The 12,500-nt window shown below is 45.2% G+C and overlaps 1 protein-coding gene and 1 long non-coding RNA gene across 6 annotated transcripts in view; both read right to left on the reverse strand.

Moving 5' to 3' along the window:
- The window catches only part of LOC126992664 (mucin-1-like), a 99,243-nt gene that overhangs the window by 47,575 nt on the left and 39,168 nt on the right, over positions 1-12,500 (reverse strand). The window lies entirely within an intron of this gene.
- Positions 9,588-10,254, reverse strand: LOC126992670 (uncharacterized). The gene is made up of 2 exons (XR_007746890.1): positions 9,868-10,254; positions 9,588-9,769 (listed from the first exon to the last, which is right to left on the reverse strand). It is a non-coding gene; the product is annotated as an uncharacterized LOC126992670 (long non-coding RNA).

Here is a 12,500-nt window from a genome sequence, read left to right on the forward strand (position 1 = left end):
TAATAATAATAATAATAAAAGAGCATTAGTTACCAAATAATGAACCTAAAGCACACACACACACACACACACACACACACACACACACACACACACACGAAGTTAAGATCCTGGTTAACTGTTGCCTTAGGAAATTGGACAGCACAGGGATGAAAGAGTTAAGATGCAGGTTAACTCTTGTATTAGGAAATTGGACAGAACAGGGATGAAAGAGTTAAGATGCAGGTTAACTCTTGTATTAGGAAATTGGACAGAACAGGGATGATAGAATGAAGATGCTGGTTAACTCTTGCATTACGGAGTTGGACAGTACAGGGATGAAAGAATGAAGATGCTGGTTAACTCTTACATTACGGAGTTCGACAGTACAGGGATGAAAGAATGAAGATGCTGGTTAACTCTTGCATTAGGAAGTTGGACAGCACAGGGATGAATGAGTAAGGATGCTGGTAAACTCTTGTATCAGGGAGTTGGACAGCACAGGGGTGAAAGAAAGATGCTGGTTAACTCTTGCATTAGGGAGTTGGACAGCACAGGGATGGGAGAGAAGATCCTGGTTAACTCCTTGCATTGGGAAGTTGGACAGCACAGAAATAAGAGTGAAGATGCTGTTTAACTCTTGCATTAGGGAGTTGGACAGCACAGGGATAAACGAGTGAACAAACTGATTAACACCTGTATTAGGGAGATGAACAGCACAGGGGTGAAAGAGTGGAGCTTCTAATCACCTCTTGCATCAGAAAATGAGACAATATCTAGTTACGCAAATCATATTATTGAGACATTGACCATACCCATACTTGTTGCTTTTCCAGACCACTTCAGACCCTGCCCGTGAACACCATGAAGAAGGGGAGAGGGAGGGTGCTGAGGGGGGTCGAGCGCTGGCTGGGGGCGGGCTGGGGTGATCTCAGAAGCCCCAGCCCCTCGCCTTGACCTCCAGCCCCGACCATTCCAACGCCACATGAACTGCACCTCCTGCCTGGCCCTCCTCCTCCTCCTCCTCCTCCTCCTCCTCTTCGTTCTCGTCCTCGTCCTCCTCCTCCTCTTTCTACTACTGATACTACTACTGTTACTATCCCTACCTCACTCCACAAGCCCTTCACATCACTCCTCCTCCTCCTCCTCCTCCTCCTCCTCCTCCTCCTCCTCCTACTACTACTACTACTACTTGTCCCTTCTTCAGTGTGTGTGTGTGTGTGTGTGTGTGTGTGTGTGTGTGTGTGTGCACGTCATCCACTCCTCAGGCCAAGAAGTAATCCTGAAGGTATTTCCTCTCTCTCTCTCAAGTATATTGCCACGTTTCATTAGCCTGTAGGAGAGAGAGAGAGAGAGAGAGAGAGAGAGAGAGAGAGAGAGAGAGAAAGGGAAAGGAAGGAAGGAAGGAAATATCACTCTCTCTCTCTCTCTCTCTCTCTCTCTCTCACGAAGTAACGGTGTATCCCTTGCCCACGACCCAAATTTGACCTTCATTGACCTCACCTTAGGAGTTACTTTTACCGAGGAGGAGGAGGAGGAGGGAAAGGACGAGAAGATATAAGAATGAAAGAGTACAGGAGAGAGAGAGAGAGAGAGAGAGAGAGAGAGAGAGAGAGAGAGAGAGAGAGAGAGAGAGAGAGAGAGAGAGAGAGAGAGAGAGATTTACATAGATAGATTTACATAGAAAATCAGAAAACACAGACCCCATGGTCCAGACTATGTGGTCTGTCCTTAAACCTAAGTGAAATTATATTAATCAGATGGCTCCAAAACTTTACATTTCAACTCTAGTTAATATTAAGTCGAAGGAAGTGACGGTCGAGCTTGTTTTTAAAGGAGTCAATCGTGTTAAGCGCCTATCACACTGGGCACTTTTTCCTCCGACCTCCGACAAATCGGCGGTACCGCCTACCTCCAGCACTTTTTCCGCCGACTGTCGGAGCAAATTTGCAGCCCGTACCATTCGGGAAAAAGTCGAAGGAAGGCGGAAGAAACTACCGAGTCAAATGACATCCTGTAAACATTACTGAAAAAAATAAACTATTTGCCATGGTTAATGTATTTATTGCACATTTTGGAGTAACATATGGAACATAAATAGACAGTATTACAAACAAAACACAACTTTATGGTGTAAGAACATAGGCTTTCAGTTGACTTCGCGGGGAACCAAACAAATTTGAAACAATAACAAACTCACATGGCTCTCTCTCCTTGCAAGCCACTGCCGTCTCCACGCCCGTTTCTTCTTCTTGTCTTGAAGATGAAATCGCTCGTATAGCAGTGCTGCGACGACAATATTACTCGAGTTGAGGGCAGTAGCTGGAACAGGTTGGCCATTGCTGCTGGAGCTGGAGGTAGGATGTAAACAAGCGAGTGTGCTAGCAGGTGTCGGCGGTACCGCCTGAAATCGGAGGTCGGAGGTAGGAGGTCGGAGGAAAAAGTGCCCAGTGTGATAGGCGCTTTACACTGGACCACTGAGGGCGGGAGCTTATTCCATTCTCGCACTACAACGTTGGTGAAGAAAAATTTGCTGCAGTCTGAATTTACTTCGTACAGCCTGTGCCTAAGAAGGGTGACCGTTCCAATCCCTCAAACTACCGCCCTATAGCTTTACTTTCCTGTCTATCTAAAGCTTTTGAATCAATCCTTAACCGAAAGATTCAAAAGCACCTTTCCACTTCTGACCTTCTATCTGATCGCCAGTATGGGTTCCGCAAGGGGCGTTCTACTGGTGATCTCCTTGCCTTCCTAACTGACTCTTGGTCATCCTCTCTTAGCCGTTTCAGTGAAACCTTTGCTATTGCGCTGAACATATCAAAAGCCTTTGATAGGGTCTGGCACAAATCTTTGCTTTCCAAACTACCCTCCTACGGTTTCTATCCTTCTCTCTGTACCTTTATCTCCAGTTTCCTCTCTGACCGATCTATCACTGCTGTAGTAGTCGGTCACTGTTCTTCCCCTAAATCTATTAACAGTGGTGTTCAACAGGACCCTGTCCTATCTCCCACTCTCTTTCTATCGTTCATTGATGATCTTTCCAAAACAAACTGTCCTATCCATTTTTACGCCGATGACTCTACTCTCCATTACTCAACTTCTTTTGATAGAAGGTCAACTCAACAGGAACTAGACGATTCCAGGCTGGAGGCAGCAGAACGCTTAACCTCAAACCTTACTATCATTTCCGATTGGGGCAAGAAGAACCTGGTGTCCTTCAACGCCTCAAAAACCCAATTTCTTCACCTTACAATTCGACACAATCTTCCAACTATCCCCTATTCTTCGACAACACTCAGCTGTCACCTTCTCCTACACTAAACATCCTCGGTCTATCCGTAGCTCAAAATCTGAACTGAAAACTCCATATCTCACAAAAGGTAGGTCATGCCTCACCAATCTCTTGTCCTTCTACAATAAAGTATTTGAGGCGGTTGACAGAGATGAAAATTATGATGTAATCTATCTTGATTTTAGTAAAGCGTTTGACAAAGTTCCTCACCAACGACTGTTGCTTAAATTACAGGCTCACGGACTAGAGGGTAAAGTTTTGAACTGGGTCAAGGCGTGGCTTAGCAATAGGAAGCAAAGAGTGCAAATCAATGGTAAAAGATCTGACTGGGGATGTGTTACGAGTGGGGTCCCACAAGGTTCGGTATTAGGTCCACTTTTGTTTATTATTTATATCAATGACTTAGACACAGGAATTAGTAGTGATGTTAGTAAATTTGCAGATGATACGAAGATCGGTAGAGTAATTGAGTCGGATCAGGACGCTAGTATTCTCCAAGGTGAACTCAACAGATTATATGACTGGGCGGATAAATGGCAGATGGAGTTCAATGTAGGGAAGTGCAGTATTCTGAGTGTAGGTAGGAACAACCCTCACATAACTATTGCTTAAATGACACTCATAAGTAGGTCTGGGTGCGAGAGGATTTAGGGGTCTTAGTGAGCTCTGATCTCCGTCCAAGGGCACAATGCATTCAAGCTAGAAATCGAGCTAATAGGGTACTGGGATTTATTTCAAGGAGCGTAAGCAACAGAAGCCCCGAAGTCTTCCTCAAACTATATTTAGCATTAGTTAGACCTCATCTTGACTATGCGGTTCAGTTCTGGTCACCCTACTATAGAATGGATATCAAAATGTTAGAATCGGTGCAGAGGAGGATGACTAAGATGATTCAGGGGTTGAGAAACTTGCCATACGAGGAAAGACTCAAACAGTTAAACTTGCATTCTCTAGAAAGGCGAAGGGTGCGTGGAGACATGATCGAGGTTTATAAATGGATGAAGGGCTTTAATAAGGGAGACATTCATAAGGTTTTGTTTGTAAGAGAACCGGGTAGGACACGAAGTAACGGGTTTAAACTGGATAAATTCAGATTCAACAGGGACATAGGCAAAAATTGGTTTACTAACAGGGTGGTGGATGAGTGGAATAGGCTTAGCAGTCATGTGGTGAGTGCCAATACAATTGTCACATTCAAAAATAGACTAGATAAATTCATGGACAGCGATAATAGGTGGGGTTAGATACACGGGAGCTTAGGGTCAAAGGAGCTGCCTCGTACAGGCCTACCGGCCTCTTGCAGACTCCTGCGTTCTTATGTTCTTATGATCTCCTCTCTCACTAAATCAGCTTCCTCGAGGCTGGGCGTTCTGTATCGTCTTCGCCAGATTTTCTCCCCCGCACAGATGCTGTCCATATACAGGTTCATTGTCCGCCCTAGCATGGAGTATGCATCACATATGTCGGGGGGCTCCATTCACACAGCTCTATTGGACAGAGTGGAGTCTAAGGTTCTTCGTCTCATACACTCCCCTCCTCTTACTGCTAGTCTTCTACCTCTTAAAACTCCGCTGCTATGTTGCCTCTCTTTCTATCTTCTATCGATATTTTCATGCTGACTGCTCTTCTGAACTTGCTAACTGCATGCCTCCCCCCCTCCCGCGGCCCCACTGCACTCAACTTTCTACTCTAGCTCATCCCTATACTGTCCAAACCCCTTATGCAAGAGCTAACCAGCATCTTCGTTCTTTCATCCCTTACACTGGTAAACTCTGGAACAGCCTTCCTTCGTCTATATTTCCTCCTGCCTATGACTTGACCTCTTTCAAGAAGAGTGTATCAAGACACCTCTCCACCCGAAATTGACCTCTCTTTTGGCCACTCTTTACTTTTATCTGTTATGGGAGCGGCGAGTAGCGGGCTTTTTTTCTGCACTCTTTTTGTTGCCCTTGAGCCGCGTCCTTTGTTGTAAAAAAAAAGTTTTGTGCCATTATTCCTCGTTCGCAAAGTGTCATCAATCAAAAACAATTTTGTTCTGTCTACATTCGTGAATCCATTAAGTATTTTAAAACATTCGATCAGTTTTCCTCGGAGGCGACGTTTCTCAAGAGAGAACATGTTAAGGGTGGAAAGCCTTTCTTCGTAGGATTTGGAAGGGATCATTTTCGTTGCCCGACGCTGAACACCTTCTAATTTAGCAATGTCCTTTGCATGGTGGGGAGACCAAAACTGTACTGCATATTCCACGTGGGGTCTGACTAAACTATTGTAGAGCGGGAGTATTACATCTTTATTCTTGAATAAAAAGTTTCTTTTAATGAAGCCCAACATTCTGTTCGCTTTATTTGCTGCATCGATGCATTGCTGTGAGAATTTGAGGTTTGACGCGATTTTGACCCCCAGGTCCTTGACGCATTGAACGCTTGTGAGTTTAACGCCGCTCATTTCGTAATCGAACTTCTTATTTCTTGTTCCAACTTGAAGGACCTGGCACTTGTCTACGTTAAAGGGCATCTCCCATCTATCAGACCAAGCTGAAATTTTGTGCAAATCTTCTTGGAGGCTTTGCCTGTCTTCGTCAATGTGAACCGAGTTACCAATCTTTGTGTCGTCTGCAAATTTACTAATGCGATTATTGAGTCCAACATCCACATCGTTGATGTAAATAATGAAGAGCACTGGGCCAAGAACCGAGCCCTGAGGGACGCCACTAGTGACCGGCGCCCACTCTGAGTTAAATCCGTCAATCACTACTCTTTGTTGTCTGTTGCTCAACCAATTCGCGATCCATTGGTTTACTTGACCGTCAATACCTATTTGCTTTAATTTATAAAGTAATTTATGATGTGGGACTTTATCAAACGCTTTCTGGAAATCAAGATAGACTACGTCCAGTGATTTGGTTACGCCATAAACTGAGAAGAGGTCGTTATAAAAGGTCAATAGGTTCGACAGGCAGGATCTTTTGTTACGGAAGCCGTGTTGTGAATCCCCAATTAATGAGTGGCTTTCAAAACTCACAATTTTGTCTCTAATTATGCTCTGAAGTAGCTTACCTACAACTGAAGTTAGACTAATGGGTCTGAGAGAGAGAATGTTAGTTACTGTTCATTAAATGTGTGTATGTGTGTGTGTGTGTGTGTGTGTGTGTGTGTGTGTGTGTGTGTGTGTGTGTGTTGTTTATGATTTTTTTTTTCATTCCTTTTACAATCTTCTTCATTTCCTCCTCCTCCTCCTCCTCCTCCCCCCCCTTCCTCCTCCTCCTCCTCCTCCTCCTCTTTAACGAGTAGAATTCATGTTATCCTTGGACCCCTGAAGCATGCACACACACACACACACACACACACACACACACACACAAGCAGAAAACAGTAAGGTAAATTATAGAGGCTGGTAAGGAGAGACACACACACACACACACACACACACACACACACATAGATGGACAGATAGATAAGTAGATAGAAAGACAGAGACAAAGACTAATAAGAAAACTAAGGAAAAGAAGGAAAATAAAGAAAATAAAGAAAATAAGGAAAAACTAAATAAAGAAGAAAAGAATCAGATCAAGAAAGAAAGAAAGAAAGAAAGAAAAAAAAGAAAAATCATCTCGCTGTCTTTTTTTGTCTTTTTCTCTCTTTTCCTTCTTCTCTCTCTATCCTCTTCCCTTCTTCCTCTCTTCTCTTTGCCTCCGTATGCGTGCGTGTATGGGCGTATGTGCGTGTGTGCGTGGGCCTGTGTGTGTGTGTGTGTGTGTGTGTGTGTATCCATCTGTGTCTGTCTGTCTCTCTCTCTCTCTCTCTCTCTCTCTCCTTCTTCCATCTTTCTCTCTCTTCCTTACACACACACACACACACACACACACACACACACACACACACACACACACACACTCACACTCACACTCACACTCACACACAAGTAAAAGTGAGTGAGAGAGAGGTAACGGGATGATGGCCTTCAAGGAGGGGGGGGAGGGAGGGAGAGGGAGAGAGAGAGGGAGAGAGAGAGAGAGAGAGGGGGGGGGAGGGAGGGAGGGAGAGCCAGAGGACAAGTTGGAGGGATGAAGAGGGCAGGTTTGAGAGAGAGAGAGAGAGAGAGAGAGAGAGAGAGAGAGAGAGAGAGAGAGAGAGAGAGAGAGAGAGAGAGAGAATCTTTTTTTCTTACATTCGTTCAGGTCAAGACAGACGCGCGCGCACACACACACACACACACACACACACACACACACACACACGCAGAGGTCACTTGTCAAAGCCTCGACGCATGCCAGGAAGAGGAGGAGGAGGAGGAGGAGGAGGAGGTTGTAATGATGGAGGAGCAGGAGGTTGATGACAAGGATATTGAAGAAGAAGAAGCAGAAGAAGAAGAAGAAGAAGAAGAAGAAGAAGAAGAAGAAGAAGAAGGAAGAGCAAAAACATCAAGCAGAACAAGAAGGAAGAACAGAAGAGGAGTAGCAAGAGGAGGAGGAGGAGGAGGAGGAGGAGGAGGAGGAGGAGGAGGAGGAGGAGGTTACCAGATTCTCATGTATGCATTATCAAAGAACCTGTTTCGGAGGAGAGGAGGAAAGGGAGGAAAGAAGGAGGGAGAGAAGGAGGGAAAGGAGGAAAGAAGGAGAAGGAGGAGACGAACAGAGGGAAAGGAAGGAGAGAAGGAAAGAGGGAAAAAGAAAGGTGAAGGAAAAAGCGAAGAAAAGGAAGGAAGGAGAAAAGGAAGGGAAGGAAAAGGGAAAAGAGGAAAGGAGAAAGGAAAGGAAGGAAAAGAAGGAAGGAAGGAAATGTAAAGGAAAGAAGAAAGGAAGGAAGGAAAAAAGAAAGGGAAGGAAAAGGGGAAAGAGGAAAGGAGAAAGGAAAGGAAGGAAAAGAAGGAAGAAAGGAAATACAAAGGATAGAAGGAAGGAAGGAAGAAAGGAAATACAAAAGATAGAAGGAAGGAAAGAAGGAAGGAAGGAGAAAGAAGGAGTAAAACAAAAAGGGAGAAAAATGAGAGAAGGAAAGAAGGAAATATTTATAAAAGTAAAAATGGAAAATAAGAATTGAAGAAGAGGAGGTGGAGGAGGAGGAGGAGGAGGAAGAAGAAGAAGAAGAAGAAGAGGAAGAGGAAGAGAGGTGATGGAGGAGAAAATGTAAAATATATTAAGTTTGTTCAAGCGCGAGAGAGAGAGAGAGAGAGAGAGAGAGAGAGAGAGAGAGAGAGAGAGAGAGAGAGAGAGAGAGAGAGAGAGAGAGAGTATAAATATGTAAGTGTATTTTAAGTTCACAAACACACTACAGATCATTGTCAACCGAATCTGACTTCCAAACAAATTGCAAACACACACACACACACACACACACACACACACACACACACACACACACACACACACAAAGTTGAGTTCCGGGGGGTTGGGGGAGGGGGGGTCAGCGTGAAGCGAGATGGCACCACTATAAAAAAACTTCCCCGCGACACAAACGGCCTGGGACCAACTAGCGGATCCCACCAAGAAAGTCTACCGGCGTATTCAAAGCTGTCCCTTCCTCGGCCGTTCCCTCGACAACAGCTCCAACAGTATACCATGACTTTTAAAACGAAGAGGACGAAGAAGAAGAAGAAGAAGAAGAAGAAGACGAAGAAGAAGAAGAAGACGTATCGGGGGCTTCAAATTTGGGGAGGAGTTAGCCATACAGTCGCCGAGAGTTAGTTTGAAATGCTATTGGAAAACCGATTAATCTTTAGAATGGATCGGCTCTTACCAACAAGTTATCCCCAAATGGCACCCGACGCACAGAGGGAAAGGAAGAGAAGGAAGGAGCGAAGAAAAGAGATAAAGAGAAAAGAAAAGAAGAAGTGAATGAAAGAGAGAGAGGGAAGGAAGAAAGGAAGGAGGGAATGGGAAAGGAGAGAAGAGAAGGAAGAAGGGAAAGGAGAAAGGAAGGAAGGAATTATAAAGAAGAGAAGAAATGAAAGAAGGAAGGAAGGAGAGGAAAAGAGAAGGAAGGAAGGAAGGAAGGAAGGAAGGAAGGAGAAAAGGGAAAGGAAAGAAGAGAAGGAAGAAGAGAAAGGAGAATAGGAGACAGGATGATAAAGGAAAGAAAGGAAGGAAGAAAGGAAGGAGAGAAAGAGTGAGGAAAAGAGAGAAAAAAGGAAGGGAGGAAGGAGAGAAGAAAAGAGAGAAAAAATATAGAAATTAAAATGGAAAATACAGTAGAGAGTAATGTTTGTTTTTTCAGGAGCTTTAACCCCTTGACCGCGGATTTCCTACAAGAAGACCTCACCAAGCTACAGGCGTGGAACAAAAAGTGGCTGCTACAATTCAATGAGGAAAAATGTAAAGTCCTGCACCTTGGGAGAGGATATCCAGCACACCAATACCACATGGGAAACACTCCACTATCCACCACAGAGGCAGAGAAAGACCTGGGAGTGTATGTTACCAGGCTACCAGTGAAGGGATATCCAGCACACCAATACCACATGGGAAACACTCCACTATCCACCACAGAGGCAGAGAAAGACCTGGGAGTGTATGTTACCAGGCTACCAGTGAAGGGATATCCAGCACACCAATACCACATGGGACAACTCCGCTATCCACCACAGAGGCAGAGAAAGACCTGGGAGTGTATGTTACCAGGCTACCAGTGAAGGGATATCCAGCACACCAATACCACATGGGAAACACTCCACTATCCACCACAGAGGCAGAGAAAGACCTGGGAGTGTATGTTACCAGGCTACCAGTGAAGGGATATCCAGCACACCAATACCACATGGGAAACACTCCACTATCCACCACAGAGGCAGAGAAGGACCTGGGAGTGTATGTTACCAGGCTACCAGTGAAGGGATATCCAGCACACCAATACCACATGGGAAACACTCCACTATCCACTACAGAGGCAGAGAAAGACCTGGGAGTGTATGTTACCAGGCTACCAGGGAAGGGATATACAGCACACCAATACCACATGGGAAACACTCCACTATCCACCACAGAGGCAGAGAAAGACCTGGGAGTGTATGTTACCAGGCTACCAGTGAAGGGATATCCAGCACACCAATACCACATGGGAAACACTCCACTATCCACCACAGAGGCAGAGAAAGACCTGGGAGTGTATGTTACCAGGCTACCAGTGAAGGGATATCCAGCACACCAATACCACATGGGAAACACTCCACTATCCACCACAGAGGCAGAGAAAGACCTGGGAGTGTATGTTACCAGGCTACCAGTGAAGGGATATCCAGCACACCAATACCACATGGGACAACTCCGCTATCCACCACAGAGGCAGAGAAAGACCTGGGAGTGTATGTTACCAGGCTACCAGTGAAGGGATATCCAGCACACCAATACCACATGGGAAACACTCCACTATCCACCACAGAGGCAGAGAAAGACCTGGGAGTGTATGTTACCAGGCTACCAGTGAAGGGATATCCAGCACACCAATACCACATGGGAAACACTCCACTATCCACCACAGAGGCAGAGAAAGACCTGGGAGTGTATGTTACCAGGCTACCAGTGAAGGGATATCCAGCACACCAATACCACATGGGAAACACTCCACTATCCACCACAGAGGCAGAGAAAGACCTGGGAGTGTATGTTACCAGGCTACCAGTGAAGGGATATCCAGCACACCAATACCACATGGGAAACACTCCACTATCCACCACAGAGGCAGAGAAGGACCTGGGACTATATGTTACCAGGCTACCAGTGAAGGGATATCCAGCACACCAATACCACATGGGAAACACTCCACTATCCACCACAGAGGCAGAGAAGGACCTGGGACTATATGTTACCAGGCTACCAGTGAAGGGATATCCAGCACACCAATACCACATGGGAAACACTCCACTATCCACCACAGAGGCAGAGAAGGACCTGGGACTATATGTTACCAGGCTACCAGTGAAGGGATATCCAGCACACCAATACCACATGGGAAACACTCCACTATCCACCACAGAGGCAGAGAAAGACCTGGGAGTGTATGTTACCAGGCTACCAGTGAAGGGATATCCAGCACACCAATACCACATGGGAAACACTCCACTATCCACCACAGAGGCAGAGAAAGACCTGGGAGTGTATGTTACCAGGCTACCAGTGAAGGGATATCCAGCACACCAATACCACATGGGAAACACTCCACTATCCACCACAGAGGCAGAGAAAGACCTGGGAGTGTATGTTACCAGGCTACCAGTGAAGGGATATCCAGCACACCAATACCACATGGGAAACACTCCACTATCCACCACAGAGGCAGAGAAGGACCTGGGACTATATGTTACCAGGCTACCAGTGAAGGGATATCCAGCACACCAATACCACATGGGAAACACTCCACTATCCACCACAGAGGCAGAGAAAGACCTGGGAGTGTATGTTACCAGGCTACCAGTGAAGGGATATCCAGCACACCAATACCACATGGGAAACACTCCACTATCCACCACAGAGGCAGAGAAAGACCTGGGAGTGTATGTTACCAGGCTACCAGTGAAGGGATATCCAGCACACCAATACCACATGGGAAACACTCCACTATCCACCACAGAGGCAGAGAAAGACCTGGGAGTGTATGTTACCAAGCTACCAGTGAAGGGATATCCTGCACACCAATACCACATGGGAAACACTCCACTATCCACCACAGAGGCAGAGAAAGACCTGGGAGTGTATGTTACCAGGCTACCAGTGAAGGCCGAATCCGTGCCAATCGCAGCGGACGGGTTAATATCGTGGTAGGCAAATTTAAAAAGGCGAACATCCTGGCTTCTGAGAGTTGGTGGGATGGGTGATGTCCAAAGTCGGGTCTTGCTGGCTACTGAAGAACAAGTCATTACTTTCTACTATATTTTCCATTTTTACTTCAATATTTTTATTTCTTTCCTTTCCTCCGTGTTTCTTCCTTTTACTCCATCTTTTTCTCTCCTTCCTTCCTTTCTTCTTTTCTTTATAATTCCTTCTATTCCTTCCTTTCACCTTTCTCATTCATTCCTGGGTGATTTTTTTTTGTGAGTGTGTTTTTACAGCAAGGGAGGAGCTCAAGGGATGAAAATAGACAAAACAACAAAAACAACAAACAAAAACAACACAAAAACAAAACAAAAACAAAAAACAAAACAACAAAAACAAACAAACAAAACAAAAACAAACAAACAAACAAAAACAATAAAAAATAAAATAGCCAACTAGACGCTACTCCGAGCTCAAGCAAGAGGA

The sequence above is a fragment of the Eriocheir sinensis genome, unplaced genomic scaffold, assembly GCF_024679095.1.
Source record: "Eriocheir sinensis breed Jianghai 21 unplaced genomic scaffold, ASM2467909v1 Scaffold5, whole genome shotgun sequence".
Classification (NCBI taxonomy): Eukaryota; Metazoa; Arthropoda; class Malacostraca; order Decapoda; family Varunidae; genus Eriocheir; species Eriocheir sinensis.